The sequence below is a fragment of the Euprymna scolopes genome, chromosome 32 (genome assembly GCF_053919585.1).
Source record: "Euprymna scolopes isolate OS-2025 chromosome 32, ASM5391958v1, whole genome shotgun sequence".
NCBI classification, from domain to species: Eukaryota; Metazoa; Mollusca; class Cephalopoda; order Sepiida; family Sepiolidae; genus Euprymna; species Euprymna scolopes.
In genome coordinates, this window is record NC_136513.1 from 1,902,777 (window position 1) to 1,923,354 (window position 20,578).

A 20,578-nucleotide genomic window follows, 5' to 3' on the forward strand; every position below is an offset into this window, starting at 1 on the left:
ACCCGTCCCAAAAAGTTAAAATTATTTCATATACATTATGTAAATTACCTGTCCTAGGATAGGTGCACTTATTTTATATGTGTAATAACCCTCCTAGGGTAGGTAAAACATTCTTCTGCTCGAAAGAGCAAATGATACATACCCATTAAAATTCCTCTCTCGAAAGAATAACAATTATATTCAAAATCAACTTCAAATTTCTCATTGTTTATATGGTCCCGAGCAACGGCGGGTAGCCCAGCTAGTCTTACATTATATACAACATTTTAAGAATGTTCTAGGATGGTACTTATCCTTAATGTTAATGATCATTGAAATCGAATATCTAAGACTTGTCACTTTTATGAAATTTAAACGGTTGTAGTTTGTTGGCAGAGTAAAAATAAATGTTTTTTTTCTAATCTTGAATCATTTTTACTGTATTGTAATAAACTGAACAAGATGTTCGAGCCGTTTCTCATCAGATAATAATAACACTGATAAACATAATTCAGTAAAATACTCTACTTTCCGACGAAATAACAAAAAGTAGCCCATTATATGAAATAAGTTTTGTCTGTGTAAATGCCCAAACAGGCTCTGTATAAATGCCCGAACAGTAAAACCATTACGGTTAAAGGTAGTGTTTTCTTGATTTATGGTGGTACACGTTAATAATATCTATCATTTAAAAAACAATATTTATTTTCTGGGGACCAAATTCACCAGTTTTTTTCGTGCAGGTAATTTGTGCAATACTCTTCTGTATTAATTTGTATGGAATATGTCGACACTTCGTTGAGGATTCTTTTGTACAGCAGAGTTGTCAGTATATAATAGAAATAGATGATTAGGAAAAAGGAACAAAAAACGGATAAGCATCTAGCGGAAAAACGAAGGATGTATGTAGAGGAGTGTAAAGATAGATTATGTATAAAAATATGATACACTTTTTCCGGGAAAGGTTGAGTCGCCCTGATACTTTCTAAATAAAAGAAGATAAATAAAGTAATTAAGTTTTGATGAAACGGGTAAATACTTCTTGGTGTTACAAAATTTTAAAATGGTCCCATGAACCAATTGAATTTAAGAATATTTTAAAATATTTTTTCCGGTATCAATGTTTTCTATTAGTTCGAACGGCTATGCAAAACATATTATAATCATATTTCACAAAATAAAATTTCCACTGTTGATACTACTTGAATAAATTCAAACGTTTCCATGACTGCGATATTTTTAGCATTTTAAGAATAGTTATAAGACACCAAGGCGAAAATGTTACCAAACATCGATTTCATGGGAACATTTAAACGGAGCTTTTACAGGCACAGTGGAAATCCGAGCTCTAATTAAATTTGAAGTGAATTTAATGAATACTCAGATTTCACTAAATCTTATTTCTCCGAAGTTTAATGTATTTTAAAGACTTCTTATTCTGAACTTATATACATATACTAGTGTTACAATTAAGTCATGTATTATGATCAACATTTGAATAAATATTTTGAACATTAAGTTTAGTAACCTTTATATATATATATATATATATATATATATATATATATATATATATATTGAGGGTGTTGTAAACTGCTCAGTTCGAGGAGTTATTCGACCCGAGATTAGTAATGTTATAATTCTTTTTATATGTATTCTTTCATAATATAAGGTTATTAAAAGTAAAAATTAAGATCTTAAATCTTTTTAAATATATCCAAGACTTATATCTTTAAATCTTGCATTTTACCGGATCTTAATCGGACATAAATACACAGTTTTTAGAAATAATCGCAAAGACAAACATATTGATCATAGCAGTAAGGGGAATGTAATATTTTCATATCAATACTGTTATATACAAATCTATTCGTCTATATGTTAATTATTATACATAGCATACATAGACTTTTTACATAACCTTTATTCGCAGAACTTGGCACTACATATCGTCACGTTATCCATTAAATTATATATTTAATATTTTACACCAATATATCTCAAATATATCTTAGGATAGCGGAATTTCTGATCGCTCTCTATCAGTTGCAATCTCATTCAAATAAATATTTTAGCTACCCTACGACGGGTATTAATCAACACGTATGAAATAATTTTACCTACACTAGGACGAATAATTTAAAGTATGTATATGAAATAATTCTACATTTCCTAGGACGGGTAATGTACAACACACATAAAAATAATTTTACCTACCCTCGGACGGTTAATACAAATACATATAGAAAACAATTTAACGTACTCTCGACATGCATTGTACAACATATATGAACTAATTTCTCTTCCAACCAAAACCACCATAAGTTTAACAAAAAATAAAGTCATTATAAGAAGATGGATCATTAGGATTTCGATATAAATCCATAAATACATTGCCTTGGTTAGTGACTAGGCCACCCTTGCTTCACCATAAAATTCGTTATTACAGTGTTTCTTCTACCATCACAACAACCACAACACTATAATTTAAAGCGAAATTATATCATTTCTGGAAGATGACTGCGCGGGTTTTCCAAATTAATACATATTGACACGGTTTGTGATTAGGACACCCTCGTTTCACCATAAATTTCAATATGCTGTGTTTTTTCCTTTCCCCAAAACCGACATCATATTTTCTTATCAAAATAATGTAATTTCCAGAAGATGACTCGACAGATGTTCAAAATTAATACATAAATAAATTGTCAGGATTAGAGATTAGATAACACTTGCTTCACAAAAAATTCAAGATTGCTGAATTTATTTATTTCCCAACAATCAGCACTATAATTTTAAGAAAATATGTCAGTTTTAGAAGATGTATCAGCAAGATTTTTAAATTAATACATACTTACATGGACACTTTTAGGGATTAAACAAAGATTGCCTCACTATAAAAGTCAACATTACTGTGTTTTATTTTCTTTACCAACTACTGACACCAACATTTCTGAAAAAAGATGTAATTTTCGAAAGATTACTCAGTTGGTTTTACAATTAAACATATAAATACATTGAGACGTTTAGCGCTTAGGCAACTCTCGCTTCACTATAAAATTCCACATTATTGTGCGTTTTCTCCCGAATACTGACATTGTCATTTTTTAGTGAAATGATATATTTTCTTAAACAGAACTCAGCAGATTTTCCAAACAATTACACAAATGCATTGGCACGGAGCGTGATCACAAATCCTTTCCTTCACCATGAATTTTAATATTACTGCAGATGTTCCCTACCAACCACCGACAACCTTCGATATTAGTAAGATATATGATATTATTTCCAGAATATGATTCCGCAGGTATTCTATATTTTTGGATTATGAGATCGAGGGAGATTGTTTTGTGACCCCAAAACAGACATTTGTTTCTGCAGCCTCCCCCATAAAAGGAAGTTTAGGAATACCTGGATACCCCAAGAGCATTCTAAAAGCAAAATAATCATGCTTCTCTTTGCCAACCACAACAACAGTGACGTCATTTCAGATTAATAACATCAAAACTTCATAAAAATATGGATCATCCATTACAGAATGCCCCAGTTAATCTTCACCCAACAATAGCAATATATATGAAATAAAGTAATTTTGAGATCGTCAAAACTGAATCTATATTACCCCACTGTTTATGTATATATATGAAACTTAACAATTTTTTAATCCTAAACTACTTGAGTCATTTCTGGAACTGGCTATATATTTCTCCGCCTCTCTAAAAATATATAAAATAAAGTAAGTTTCAGATGATAAACTGCTTCAGCCATTTACGGGTTGACTCCATATTGCACCTCTCTTGAAAAATATATATAATAAGGTAATATTGAGATCGAAAACTGCTTCAGATATTTCCGGGACTTAAACAATATTTCCCGGCCCCAATTTTAAATATATATGCAATAAAGTAATTTTGACATCATAAAATGATTCAGCTATTTCCGGGAGTGCCTCCATATTCTCTCCCTCTCTTTAAAATAGATATGAAATAAAGTAATTTTGAGATCGAAAACTTCTTTAGTCATTTCTGGGACTGACCCCATTTCCCTTTCTCTATGAAATTATATTCGAAATAAAACAATTTTGAGACCGTAAACTTTTTCGCCATTTTTAGGACTGTCTCTGCATAGGCCCACGTCTTTCTTAAAAATGTATCCCCATATATAATATTTCAAAAATTCTCCTCTGGACTAAAGTGCCGTAGGTTTGCAATAACAAATGCCACATACAAATGTATTATATCTAAACTAATTTCAACAAGCTTATGTAAATTAAGAACGACATTTTAGACACATTTATTCATTATAAAAATTGTTATATTTTCCTATAACAACATCATCACAACCTCAACCACTATTAGAGGAAGCTCTTCCTATTTTTCTCCTCTAAATATGAATCCCTTTACCGCCGCCAGTAAACACCGGGAGAAAATATACATATGCACATACATTGTGCATGCACCATTCGTAACTGGATCATAAACTCATAGACATAGCACAATCTTTCCCTTTTCCGATTAAAAATCATAAAGTCTCTCCGGACTAATTTTACTCATTCTGATTGGCTTAATTCTGACCATTCCTGTATTCTGGATTAGCGATATTCGCATACTAATCAAACGCTAATGCACCATTTCAATATGACGTAAAATTATACCTACTTTTGCCTTTTGAGTAAATTGCTGCCTTCAATTTTCTTACACTTTAGAGCGTTAACTATATCTACAGCAATTTGTATATCCTCTCTCTGTACTTTCCTCCCTATATCTCTCTGTATATATTTTATAAACCCTCCCTCCTTTACTCTCTCTCTCTCTCTGGTTATTTACATTTATTATATGCCGAAGAAAAAATAACCTTTCACGGTAATGCCTAAGAAGAAAACAACAACAGACATTTATTTCCCCTTCTCTCCCCCCTCTCTCTCTCTCCCGTTCTCTTAATTTGTGCATTTGTTTCAGAATTAATTGTATTTTGTTTCAAACATACGTGTCTTGTTTAACTGCACTTCATTTTAATATACTCTATTTAAACCTGCACAGTATATTAAGATCGTCGCCGATTTAAAGATAATTTTTTGGCCAATATCGTCTACTGGATTTGTACTTATGTTGTCTGAACATTATGTTTTATCATATGTAGTATATTCACATATTAAAACTGTAAAACTAATTTTTATAGTTAACTTTATTTCATACTTATTTTTCAATTGAGGTGATTTGTGGAATATGACAATAATCGTTAACAAATATTTGATACTTGTACGTGATTTTTTAGAATATTAACAATTAGGACAATAAAAGAAGTTCAGTACGTCACACGTAAGATTGTTTTTGTTTCCTTATATGATTATTATACTGTACAAATATTTCATTTCTTGATTAAGATACTGAACAAATACCTTATTTCTTATTTAAAAATCTAAATACTGGATAATTTTACGTAAGTGTTTATGCTAATTTTTCTGTGCGTCAAAATAAGCTTGTGTTTGTTTTATCTAGGTGCTACAATGAAGAGGTGCCATATTTCTTTTATAAAAGTCACACTGCTCGAATACATTACATGATTTTCGGCTTTAATAAGTATTATGCCCGGCACAAGTAACATTTTTTGTTTTTCTATATGCATAATTTCCTGGGTATAATATTGTACAAGTACCTTATTTCTAAGTTAAAAATAAAAGTAATAAATTATTTTACATACTTTTCTGTTGTGCTAAGTTTTCCATACATCCTGAGTAAGAGTTGGTTTTTCATCTGTGTGCTATAATGAAGAAGCATATTATGTTTATGTAAATATCATGTACTCGTATATATTATATGATTTTCGGTTTTAATAACTTTTATATACTTCATAGGTTAGATTTTTTTTATCGGCACTATACTGCTTATTTTGGAGGTAGAATACTGTACAAGTATCATACTTCGAATCTAAACAAGAAAATATTTGATGATTTTACGTAATTTTCTATTTTTCTTACTTTTCTGTAAGCCAGGGATAAGAGTTTGTTTTTCATCTGGTTGCTATAGTGAATAAGTACGTTTTTATATAGATGTCATTCTTCTTGGTTATATTACGTGATTTTCGGTTTTAATAACTTTTATGTGCACCACAGGTAGTATTTTCTTTGTTTTCAACATAAGTACTATACTGCACAAGTACTATATTTTTGTGTAGAATACTGTACAAGTACCCAATTAATCAAAAAATAAACTAGCCGGTTTTCTTTGTTTTTTATATGATAACTATACTGCACAAGTAACTTATTTATTAGTCAGAATATTTACAAGTACATAATTTTTAATTTAAAAATGATACTACTCGATTATTTTCCATAATTTTCTGTTGTGCTCACTTTTCCGTATGCCACAGGTAAGAATTGGTCTGTTATTACATCAGAGTGCTATAGACATGAAACATCTTATTTCTTATATAAATGTCATATTACTCGAAAAAATTAGATTTTCGTTTTTAATAAGTTTTATGTACATCACAGGAAAGATTTTCTTTGTTTTTCATATTGTTACTATACAGTAAAAGTACCTTATTTCTTAGATAGGGTAGTGTACAAGTATTTTGTTCTTATTTAAAAATGGAACTACTCGATACTTTTATTTAATTTTCTGTTGTGATAATTTTTCGTACTTCACGGGTAAGAGTTTGCTTTTTTATATGGAAGCTATAGTGAAGAAGCACCTTATTGTTCATTTTAAAGCCATACTACTTGAATATATAATGTGATTTTTGGCTTTAAAAACTTTCATGTACGTCATAGACGAAGATGATAAAGATACGCTTTAATCCTCAAATGTTATTCATATTTTCTGAAGTGAACCCATTCATCTCATGTTAAAGACCTGTCTTTAAGTTTGTTTTTCATAAGAGTCAAAATCTATCTTGTTTTATCGTGAAATTTTCACACTCATTATCATCTATATTTCTGTAAATCTTCTAATTTATCCGCAGCACCTATTTTCAGATAATTTGTGGAGTTGCTTTCGTAAATAATCTGCGTCGTTTTTTAATATTCTACACTGGAATTGAAGCCATTGACAATGCCATTAACCTTCTTAATTAAAAATGTTGTATTCTGTTCATGCCACAATCTATTCGTTTAAATAGTTTGTATTTTTGCGTTCTTAATTACAAGATACATTCACAAAACTATCGGAATTAACGCCACAGATCATATACATAGATGCAATCTTAATCAAAATCTACTGTGATATTTTAAAAGGAGAGGAGGTTGATTTGAATTCAAACTCTGGGCTTAATTGACACTTATAATTCTGCGGTCTTCCCATATTTGATTTTACTGTTCAATATTACTATATCATAAATAAAAATTAGAGAAATATGAGTAAAACATAGGAATACCATATTAAAATAGACGTTATAAAATAATTTAATTAAAAAGATCGATTGAAAATTCTCAATACCGTTTATTGTTGTACCCTTGTTCATGTATTTCTCATTTATAGTCTAATAATTGCGCTGCGTCGTAAATTTATATATGCGTTTTTTTGGGGGTTGTTTTCAGCAATTCAACATATTGATACACTTTTTAAATTCTAAGTTTCCTATTGTTTTGATAGGAAATTTCACAACATAAACTTGAAAAGATTATATCTAACAATTGTGTCTAGGTCTGCCATAGAAACCAGATTAATTGTCAAATATCGCATCTTCTGGTTTACATGCATTTCATTTGTCATTTGTTAATGCTTTGCGCATAATTTTTGCTTTATTCTTGATTTTTTTCTCGTTCATAATTACAAAAAAACCCTTTTATCTGAAATATCATCACAAGCATGTTCACGTTGATTTTACCGACATTATAACTTGGATCCAATATTAAATTTAATACAAAAAATATATAGCGTCATTCGGATTATACTTCAGATTTCTACATGGAATTTTGTACTTTCAAATAAATAAAACTTTCTCTAGCTGGTTATACAAAATCCTGATCATAGCCGCATAATATTTATTAACATTGAGATATTAACATTATTATTAAGCTTCTTAGATAAATTTACTGATGATTGATCGCTTGTTGCTTGGCACATTATGGAATACTCTAATTATTATATCTTATTTTTTAATAGATGCATTAGGAAAACCACATAATATTTACAAAAAATGACGTAAAACCTATATCTGGACCAGGAATAGGAACTCAGAAGGCGTGTGTGATCTTGTTGTGTATGCAAAACATGAAACAATATATCTATTATGCGATCATTCAATATGCGCGTTAATTATTGCTCTACTTTTGAAACGTATGCATGAAGACTAGGTTTCCTGACAGGAATAAGTAGATGCATCTAAACTTTCTTATGGATCTATGGACCGGCACAGATGACACTGAATACGTAAAATACAAAATAAACAAAGTGATGACTAAAACTCTTACTCTATAAAATTTACCATGTATTTTAATACCAGATTTTACCTAGATTCACGTTAAAATCTGATAAAGACATGCCTTATATGTCCATTAATTGTGTTAAACAGTTTTTGAATATTTCAGAGTATAATTAATTTTGTTACAGCGTAATGTAATTCTTTCGTACTAAGATTTAGTATATTCAAATATGAAGATTCGTTGACATCAGTAGATTTTGCGAAATTTTGATCGGAAATTTAGGACACACATATATTTAAACTGCCTGTTTTGATTAAGTATTTATCCTCATTAGTAAATGGAATGAAAAATTTGGTGAGATGTTTTCCTACGAGCAAACTCTTAAAAGATGAATGGATTTTAATGAACATCATCTAATGTAAGGCATTTGATAATTTGTTTGATATGTGTGAACAATATTCAGATATATTTTTTAAATTCAGAATCCAATATATATATATATGTGTGTGTGTGTGTGTGTGTGTGTGTGTGTGTGTGTGTGTGTGTGCGTGTGTGTGTGTGTATTAAATGTTGAAATCCTACAGTGAACCAGCGGGGCGTCCGGTACTGCCTGGTCGTAAAATACACTTCAATACATTTTTAATTTATCCTGATTTCGTATATAGTATAATAGAGTCAATTCTCTATCGGATAATTTCAATGATATTGTATCTAATATATAATAGTGATTGCATTTTTGGGGGGTGCCATCACCAAGAATCGAAATCGTAAGCACATTTTAAATCATCGTGTGAAGACATACAATGTGAGTTTTATAAATGACTAGCCTGGATTCCCGGCGTTGCCCGGGTGTCTGTAGGTGTGTGTTGAGCTAAAAAAAGTTGTTGTTGTAAACAAGCAGGCTCGAACCCTTGAAACGAACGCGGAACAGAAAGTTGAGGTGTGTGTAAGGGTGTTTGTTGAGCAAAAAAAATGCTAGCGCAGAAAAAGCAGTGGTAGTAGGCAGGCAGGCTCGGACCTATACTGCGAAAGAGAAAAAGAAAGTGAAAAAAAAGTGACGTGTTATCTACTGCGTCGGTCGCAGACCGGAAGTGACATAGGTTAAAATTAAGGTTAGGCAATCGAAAAGAGACGATGACTTTCGAAAATACCGGCAAAAAAGTACTCTCTTTGTATAAAAGTGGCCAGTTGAGGGTGAAGAAATTAATGTTTTTAGCCAATGTTTCGATATTTGTCGCCTGAATGGTCGACTTCAAAATGATACCAATTTTGTGAAAATCCGTCGCCTCTGTCTAAAGATTTTGCGATACATACAAACATACACACACATATACATACATACATACATTTTAACAGAGAGGTGAGATTTATATTTTAGACTAGCCTAGGTGCCAGGCGTTCAACGGGTGTTTGGAGGAGTGCATTAAACAAAATAAAAAATGTCGTAGTAGATACGCAGGATCGAACCCGTACCGCAAAGGCGCAATAAAACGTGAAAAAAAAACGTGACGTCTTTGCTGTTCCCCCAATTGTAAAACCAGAACGGGCGAAGGTTTAAATGAAAGCTAGTCAATCGAAAAGAGGTGATGACTTCTGAAAATATCGTCGAAAAAAAAAGCCATCATTCCCAGCAAAGTGCCCAGTTGAGGGAGAAGGAATTAATATTTTTCGCCAATTTTTCGGTATTTTTCGTCCGAAGTGTCGAGTTCCAAACGATTCTGATCTCGTAAAAATCGCCGTCTTTGTCGAACGTTTTGGGCAGATATACATACATACATACATACATACATACATACATACATACATTCATTCATACATACATACATACATGATGGAAGCAGACTCGTTCTAGAGTATTGCCATTACTTAATGCATCTCTTGCTCAAATGAGGCAGACATGAGCGTCACCAGAAGCTTCTACTGTCCTGCACATCTGATGACTGGTCCAGACATTATTGCCCTGAACACCTGCCGGACCAGACCTTGGATGTTTCAGAGCCTTTATATCCATTGACGCCCATATCCACATTAGACCTCATTGAGTGTCCTTTGCCGTTTTGGGCTACAACCAGCCTTTTAGTTATCGAGATACACACTGATGTTAAAATGTGTATTCCATTACATATCAAGTAATGCATTGAAGCTTTTTGTAGTGAAGGAAGACTTTGCACCGAGACAATCCCACTCTCTGAACAACTGCCACATTGAACCAAAAAGAAAAGTAAATCAACATCATTTGATGCAACAGTTGCCTCAGGTTTTATATCAGGGCTTTCCTTTTCTAGAGAGTTTGCCTTCACCACGGCTTACGGAGCCCTCTCCACCCATGATGCCATTTGATCCATGATTGAGACTTAAGTTGCTGGACACCAGGGTACATTCCACACGCCGATAGGTCATGTATGCCGAAGCTTATAGGGCATAAATTCCTCAGAATGTTTTGTCAAGATTACCTCACACTAAGCCTTTGGTTAAAAAAAAAAAACCTTGGCCCACAAGGTAGTGGAGGTCCAGTTATACGGCGCAGGACACTCGCCGTTCATCAGAGCTAGTCTGCGTGGCAGAGGTCACGACGTGGACGTGGGGTTGATTTCTCTGGGAGAAGCACAGTATGAGCACAGTATGCATACATACCCACATACATACATACATACATACATACATGTAAACATGCATGTGAGATTTATATTATAGACTAGCCTGTGTACCCGGCGTTACCCGCGTGAATGCAGGTGTGTGTTGAGCAAAAAAGTGCTAATGGGAAGTCAAGCTCGAATGTCTGACGTGAAAGCTGAAAATACAGTGGAGGTGTATTTAAGGGTGTTAGTTGAGCAGAAAAAAAGTTTGCGAGCGGAAAAAATGGTAGTTGGCAGGCTTGAATCCGTACTGGGAAGGAGGAAAAAACGTGAAAAAATTCCGTGACGTCATTGCTTTTGCGCCGATCGCCAAACTGGAAGTAATGTTGGTTTAAATAAAGGCTATTCAATCGAAAAGAGGAACTGACTTTCAAAAATATCGGCGAAAAAGGCACCCCCACCTCATAGAAAAGTGCCCGGTTTAGGGTGAAGAGATTAATATATTTAGCCAATTTTTAGACATTTGTCGTCCGAAGGATTGAAATTAAAAACGTGTTCGATCTCGTAAAAACCTGTCCAGTTTGTCCAAAGTTTTAGGAATACACACATACAATAAAATCAGACAGTTGACATTTATATCATAGACTACCATTGGTACTCGGGTGTTTGTAGGTGTGTGCTGAGCAAAAAAAAAAAGTTGTAGTAGATAGGCAGGCTCGAACCCTTGACGCGAAGGGGAAAAAGAAAGAGGAAGTGTGTGTAAGCGTGTTGGTTGAGTAAAAAAAAACAGTGATAGTAGGCAGACAGACTCGAACCCGTAGGGCGAAGGAGGAACATAATGTGAAAAAAGTGGCATCTTTACCGTTGCGCCCAGTGCAAAACCGGAAATGACGTAGGTCTTAAGGCTAGAAAATCGAAAAAGGCGGTGACTTTCGAATATATAGGCGAAAAAATCGGCCCGTCCCTATAGAAAAGTGGTAGTTGAGGGTGAATAAATCAATGTTTTCAGCCAGTTTTTCAATATTTGTCGACCAAACGATGGAAGTGTAAAACAATGCAGATCTCATGAAAATGCGTCGCCCTGTCAACAGTTTTATCGAGAAACATACATACATACATACACACACATACATTTAAACAGACAGGTGAAATCTATATTATAGACACGCCTGGGTGTCAGGTGTTGCCCGGGTGTTTGGAGGTGTGTCTAGCAAAAAAAAAAAAAAATTGATAGTAAGCAGGCAGGCTCGAACCCGTACCGCGAAGGAAGAAAAGAACGTGAAAAAAAAACCGTGACGCGTTTGCTGTTCCGCTCGTCACGAAACCAGAAGTTACGTAGGTGTCAAGTAAGACTAAACAATCGAAAAGAGCGATTACTTTCTAAAATATAGGGGAACAGCGACTCTTCCCTGTAGAAAAGTGCCCAGTTGAGGGTGAAGGGATTAATGTTTCGAGCCAATTCTTCGGTATTTTTCGTCTAAAGGGTCTAGCTCTAAAACGATATGAGTGTCGTGAAAATCAGTCGCCTCTTTCGAAAATTGAAGGCAAACATACATGTGTACATGTAAACAGATAGGTGAGATTTATATTCTAGATTGCAATGAATTAATATGCTGTATTGCCACTTTCATTGTATTCATTATTAATGTTTTTCTCTAATTTGCAGAAGTAAGATATTTGACTATTTTGCTTCTTTAAAACTTATTGATCTCTTCCCGTGCCCAACCTATTTTATTCATATTGAAAACTATTTCGACCACTTCCAAAGTAAACAAATTAAATATATGTAGATGTTTGTACAACTAACTTAAAAAAGCATCTTTTTAAACAAGTTTTTTTTAAACAAAATTCAAAAATCTTATGTACGAGGGGCGTGCAATAAATAATGCCCCTGACCCAATTCCCATACCTGTAGAGCAAGGAAACTTGACACAGTTATTAGTTTTTCTCTACATAGGAAGCACCCAGAGTTATGCATCTCTCCCACCGTCTAGCGCAGCTCTGGACACCGTTTTTGTAGAATACCCCAGGTTGGTCCTCCAGCCACGACGTGACTTCAGAAATCAAAGCTGCATCACCTGGGAAACGCTTTCCTTTCAAAAACAACTTCATGGCTGAGAAGAGGTGAAAGTCGGAGGGTGCAATGTCAGGAGAGTAAGAAGGATGGAGAAGGATTTCATCACCACACGCCCGTGCTTCTGATCTGGCGACATACGAGTTGTTTACCTGAGCGTTGTCCTGCAGGAGGAGGGTACCTTTCCTGATCTTGCCCCGCCTCTTGATTTTGATAGCTGTCCTTAAATTCCTCAAAAGTGAAGCATAATAGGATCCTGTAATTGTGGTACCCTTTGCCAGGAAATCTGTCATCACTACTCCGTCCTGGTCCCAGAAGACTTTGCATGACCTGGCCAACGGAGGGCTGCACCCTTTCCTTCTTTAGAGGTGGTCAGTCCAAGTGCTTCCACGGCATTGACTGCGCTTTGGTGTCTGGATCATAGTGATTGACCCAGGTTTCATACTATGTAATCAGTCTTTTGAAAAACTTTGACTTATCTTCTTGGTACATCTCCAAATTCATCCTCGAGCAGGCGACGCGTTTTTGATTCTGGAATGGTGTGAGCAATCTGTGAATCCATCTGACAGACACCTTATGCATAAGCAAATGGTCATGGATGATAGTTTCCACATACCCTGTACTAGTCTTGACATCTTGGGATATTTGGCGAATAGTAATGCGCCGATCTTCCAAAATGGCAGCCTTAACTTGACGGGCAGATGCCTCACCAATGACAGAAGGGGGACACTATGTCTGGGAGCTGTTTCCACAGACTTCCGGCGATGTTTGAATTCACGATGCCAGAGGTTTACAAGGTCGTAGAATGGGGAATTATCACCATTAGTTTTTTTAATTTCATCAAAATTCTCCTGTGGTGTGCGTCCTTTCAAATACAAAAAACCGGATCAATGCTCGACATTCAACATGCTCCATTTCACACCTGCTCAGTTCGAACACATCTAAAACAGAAAACACAATTAGTCCAGAGCTGTAATGTGCCACATAAACTGTAGAGATATAGATCATACCACATGCAAAATTTCAGCTAGATCAATCTACTGAAAGTGGGGCAGGGGCATTACTTATTGCATGCCTCTCGTATTGTGAAAATGAAGTGTTTTGTGATCGAACGATATTTTTGCAGGAGTTAATTCCTATTTTATTCACGCAAATTATCTCGAGATAATAACAAAAGGCGTTGAAGTTCTGTGTGTTTTATTGTTCTTCCATGGAAAAGCACATACGTTTTCGTGATCATACTATATTTTACAGAACTAATTCCGTTTTCAGTTACGTAAATTCTTTTCAGTTTAAAAATATATAAATAATATAAATAAATGGAGCTTTTATTCTTAAACTTGGACACAGCCCGGCATTTCGCGGTTGTAAAATATAAAATATATTTAATGTAATCTTTTTAATGTATACAGATGGTGTATATATACGGCTATAGTCAATTATCAATTATCTACCGATCATTTTCTCTGATATTTTACCTAATGTATTATAGTTATTTAAAGAGTAAAAAAGATGTCTTGATTGCCATCACCTTTAAAGGTAACGGTAACTAAGAGAAAAACTGTAGCATTAATAACTAGCATGAATGTACACAATGTATATCGATTTGAGCATGCGAACAGGAGTAAATTTATTCGACTCATGCTGACAAGTTCTGATTTCTTTAAATTTCTACCTCTTTTTGACAGGTTAAAAACTATTGTAACAATCTATGCAATCATTTGACCCCTCTACAATTAGTCTGCACTGTACAGATTTGGAGACGATAAATGTTGAAAAAATGAAGACAGAAATAAAGACAGACATAGTGTTTTCAAAATTAATGTTTGGCGACTTTTTTTATTTAATGTTTCTCGGATTTATTAGAATATCATTAAGATCATTTAATTCTGAAAGACACCAACAGTTTTAAACACATTATGTCATTCTTTTTAAGCACATTTTATCATAAATAGAACACTGTTTACTATTTAATCCATTGATGGAAGCCTTAATGTTCACGTGCCTAATTGAAATCAATAGACACGATTGAGTTTGAACTTGGATGGCGGATGTAATATATTAAGCAATAAGAAACCAAATTTTAAAAGTAAAAAGTAAGCATATCTATGTCTAAGTTTATCATATTTTTTGGCAATGTTTCTTGTGTTTATTTCAACATCAAACATCAAGTTATTTCATCAGAAGTCTGTAATGTTCCATTAAAATGGCCAATGGGCATAAAAATCTTAGATAAATAGGCGATTTTCGTAACAACGATTATTTTGCTTCTAAAGAAAAGTAATTTCATATGATTCTGTTGGAGATGAAAACATTTTGGACTAACATTTACTGACATAAGAATATAAAATTATAGATAATCAGAATTTTATGGTTATAGATGTCCTTATGTGACCTATATTTTTCGTCTATCATTCATTAAAGTACATTTCATTTACATGATAGACTGGATGCAAAATCTGCTTTAAGAACTTCTGACTCATTTACTAATCACCCATAACGTATTTACTGTCAAAAGTGTATAGTTTAATAAACCATATATAATTAAGGATTATTTACCTCCCAAGTCTATAAATGCCATCATCACTTGATTTATAAAAAAACAATCTAGTTACTTAATGACGATTCAAATTACCAAATATTTATCTACATTTTATGTGAATTAGATAAAGCAAATATAAATTATTCCGATTTCAATTTGTAAAGAGTAAAATCCAATTCGTCTTGGTGCAATTCGTTGATTTCTATCATCTTTTTTGTATCTTTTTCATCACAATAGGAAACGTTTATGATATAATAATGTAATTGATAACATGAAATTACCACATGATAGACTCCATCGACAGAATTTGGGGTCTATAGATATTCCCTGGTATCGTTAACTCGACACATGGTATGTAAAAAGATATTATGCAATAATTGTAACGTCCGAAGGAGAATACGATGCGTTGAAGATAGACCCTGGCATTCTCCAAAGAGTTCCCATTGAACTGTTTCTGTTTATTATTGTAGTTTATTATACATTGTGCTTTGCAAACATCGTAGTAGCAATAGGCATCTTTCATGCGTCGAATCAGACTAATTATTATGGTGATAATATGCGTTTGTCACTGTCATTCGATTCTTAGTGAGTCCGCACAAGATCTCCGCAAAGTAGTGAATAAGGTTTGCAAAAATGTATACACTTTTTCTGAAAGCACTGTAAATAAAATATATCTGTCTTAATCCATCCACGAAGTGATTGTAATCAGATACTTCAAGTGCCGAACGTGTTGATGGCCTCAATATTTGGTTGAAATGAAGTTATTGCAGATTCTTTTTTTTTAATTTTGATTTCAAATGATGTAATTTCAAATAAGTTTTCGTTATAATACTTTTAATTCATATATGATTTTAAACAGCGTTTTTCACTTGATCGATTTAAATTTCAATCGTCATAAAACAATCATGCCTTATTTAGAACGTTTAATGTACGATGGATAAAAGCAAATTAACACAAATTTCTTATTCCAATTCAAGCTAGGCCGAAAAGCTTCTGAAACAGTATCATGGATCATCTAATTGACTGGCTCAGAAACCACTACTGAACACTCAGCACAATAATGATTTAAGAAATTTCATGGAGGCGACGAGGGTCTTAAAGATGATGAGCATAGTGGTCGGTTATCGGATAATGACCACAATCAATTAAGATCCTTTAGTCGAAGCCGATCCTGGCATAATTGTGTGAGAACTTGCTTCTGAATTAGACGTAAAGTATAAGATAACCTTCACCTACGTGCAAGCGATTAGAAAGAAAATAACTACTTGATAAATGCGTGTCTAACGAATTGCACGATAACAAAAAGAAACAACGTTATGAAGTGTCATTTTGCCTTCTTTTCTCGACCGGTTTATTATTTGCGATGAAAAGTTGATTCTTTACAACAACCGGCGACGCTCAGCGTTATGGTTAGACGCCAATGAAGCTTCACGACACTTACCGAAGCTAGAGTTACACCAAAAAATAAATCATGCTGCAATAACCAAACAGGGGCACACCCTTTTCAAACGGTACTAAATATAACCTGTCAGGTCATACGGTGCTACTAACCGAAATTAACTCGGTATATGATTTTGTGTTAGACCTTTCTGATCACGGAACACCAAAACAAGCGTTCAATAGTTATGCTATCACAGTACGACAGTTTGGCCTGGTTACCAGGAGTTGACGAGAGTTTTAGGCTAATCTGTTTTAATAAATAAAGTTCGCCAATCAAAGGAGACAGGTGTGGTCCACGCTACGTTGTAATTATTGTTGTTGATCCGCTGATCACAGCCCTCTCTCTGGCGCTAAGGTATCGCATTCATCTCATTATGTGATTAAGAGGGTTCCCATCGTTGCCCCCGGGGGGGAGTTTTATGGTATGGGTATTGAACAACGGAAAATATAAGCAACCCCATGAAAATGAAAATAGCAGCGAGTACTCGTGAGTGCAAACTAGCCGCAGTAGCAAGGCCCGAAGCTGTAAGGTAAAGGGGAAAAGGAGGTGAAAAAAGCTAACGGTTTAGAGCGTTTAAATTAGATTAATTATTGAAAGGAGTATGATGATTTAGCAAACATATTGACACAAAAACGGGTGCCTCCTTACAAAGAATGGCTCAGTTGACCAGCACAATTTTAATGTTTTTGGGCAATGTTTAGATTAGGGGTCGGCCACCTAGGCACGCCTGTCACACGTGGAACTCCCAGTAATTTTCAATGGCACGCCGGGCCCCCAGCTCCCAAACCCCGATATAGCCGAGAATATAGAAATGGATCGCCTATTATGAGAATAACTTAAACAAAATTAAATTCTATGGTCGAGAGCAAAGAGGAGAAGAAAAATTGATTCTACGCGCGCTGTCGGAGCCAATAAAATCGTGAGAAAGGAGAACTGGCTTCACACAGGCTTCAATGACGTAGTAATACGAATTGCAGATGGTTGTCGATTCACGAATTGTTGAGCGGCGAAATACGGTGCATCAGCGGCGAGCGGCGATAATAGGTAAAATTTTTATTTCTTGTTACAAAATTGTTCACTGGTCAGAATATGAATACAAGATTGTGTATAATTGCCTTTCAAATTCTTAAAAGTGTACTTTTAATTTTTATGCTCGTAACTGGTATTAGAAATGAGCAGTTTCGATACTCTATATACCCAACAAAATGGTATGATTGGGGGAATATGCGGATGAAATATCTTTTGAATTGTGAATGTCACGCACAAATGGGAACTAATCAAAACCTTTAGACTATTTCTGGGACACCGTGTACATAATTTCTCGCCACAAAGTTTATCAAAATGTATCATGGTTTTCCAACAGCAAGGGTGAGAATAATTTGGTTAGTATTTTATATATCACAATTGACGTTTGTGTAATTATGCATATTTATATTTTCAGAATACTCCTGGTGTTAGTTATGGCCAAAAAGAAAAGAAACCTTGATTATCGCCCATTTCAAGACAACTGGACAAAAAATATGGATTTGTGGAACAAAAGGATCGTGCTGTTTGTGCTTTCTGCTGCGACAGTGTTGTGTGTCGCACATGTAGTGTACAAAGGTAATTTCAAACCAAACATCAATCTCAGTTTAAAACCTCAGATGAGAAAGGTGAAGCCATCAAAAAAGCTATTTCTGAGTTAAAAAAAAAACTGGTATTTGGAGTCAACTTGTTGGAACGAAGATTAAAGCTACTGAATGTAGTTACAAAATAGCTAAGTGTGTAGCTTTGAGTGGGAAACCTTTTAAAGATGGTGAATATATCAAAGAAACTTTTTTGAGCGGTGCTCAAGTTTCGTTTCGTGATTTACAAAATAAAGTCATTATAGTCTCTTGAATTAGAGAAATACCAGTTTCTTCAAGATCAGTTGAAAGGCGCATATCTGACTTGGCTGAAAATGTAACAACTAAACAAACAACTGGAGTAAAGCAACCCCACGTACTTATTGTCGGCCTTGATGAAAGCATTGATGGAAACGATGGGTCTCGGCTAGCTGTGGTTGCAAGATATCACGAGAATAACACCATTTATGAAGAGTTGTGTTGTGTTTTACCCCTTCACGACAGAATCAAAGCAGAAAATATTTTGTGTGCATTTACTGGTTATTTTTCTAAACAGGACATTGAATTGAACAAATTATTTTGCGTAACAACCGATGGTGATGCTGCAATGAATAGCAAGAAGAAAGGATTTGTAAAACTTCTTGAAAATCATGTTGGATGACAACTGTTAAGTTTCAATTGTATTATACATCAGGAGGGCTTATGTGCAAATCCTCATCTTTTAATTTGATCTGTGATGAAAGCTGTTGTTGAAATAATCAACTTTCTTATTTCTCACTCTTTATTGGTTATCAGCCAATTCAAATCTCTTTTACAAGGAATTGAGTTGGAATATGGAGATCTTCTGTTATACAGCAATGTTCACTGGCTTATCGAGGCAAAGTTTTATCTAGATTTGTTTGTTGTCTTGAGGCTATTAGGGTGTTTCTTTTTATAAAAAACAGAAACCATTTCCTCAACTGAATGATGAAAGCTGGTTGTTAAATTTTATGTTTATGAGCGACATAAACACACATTTAAATGAGCTTAATTTGAAAATACAAGGACAGGGTCAAACAGTCTTTGATCTTTTCAGCTAATTGAAAGAATTTCCAATTAAACTTGACATTTTTACCCGTGACATCAACATCAAAGCATTTAAGTACTCATCAAATGTGAAAAATCATGCAAATCAATTTTAAGGGAATATAGATGAGCTTCGATTATACGTTGAAAAATTCAAAGCAGAATTTGATAAACGAAGCCAGGACTTCTATATTCATGAATCCTTATTTTCATCAATTATTAAGCCTGACATTCTTGATTTGACAAATGCCCAACTGATATTTTTTTAGCTGGATGGACATTGATGATTTTTAAATGCAACAGGTTGGTTTTAGGTCTTCAGAAATATGGGCATTAAAATTTGCTGAACTAAGAAAGCCTCTGGGAGATGAAAATTTAGAAAGGTCTGGTGCTTTTTTGAACTGTTGGACTTCTCTTCCAAGCTCATTCATCTGTTCGAAGAAAATTGCTTTTGCTTTTCTCTCGGTTTTTGGTTCAACTTATTTTTGTGAGCAAATTTTCTCTCACATGAAAGCAGTGGTGTTTCCACATCGAAGTCGTCTAACGGCTGAACATTCAGAAAATTATGTAAAGCTCAAATTTCCAAATAATGTGCCCGACATTGAGGAATTGGCAGAGACCTTGCAATGACAAGGATCCCATTAATAATAAAAACTTTACAATATCTTTTAAGAAACATTTTTTTTCACATTATTTATAAACTTTGATATTATTGTATATTTTATAAAATAAAATACACTGACAACAGATATATTGACCTTGATTGCTATAAAATATGAATGTTGGCACACTAAATAATTTGAAACCCTAAGTCGGCACACAGTTAGCAAAAGCTTGTCGACCCCTGATTTAGATATTTTTCGTCGAAGAGCCCGATCTGTCTAACGATTCTAATTCTGTCAGTTTTTGATGCGTATGTCAAAAGTTTTGGA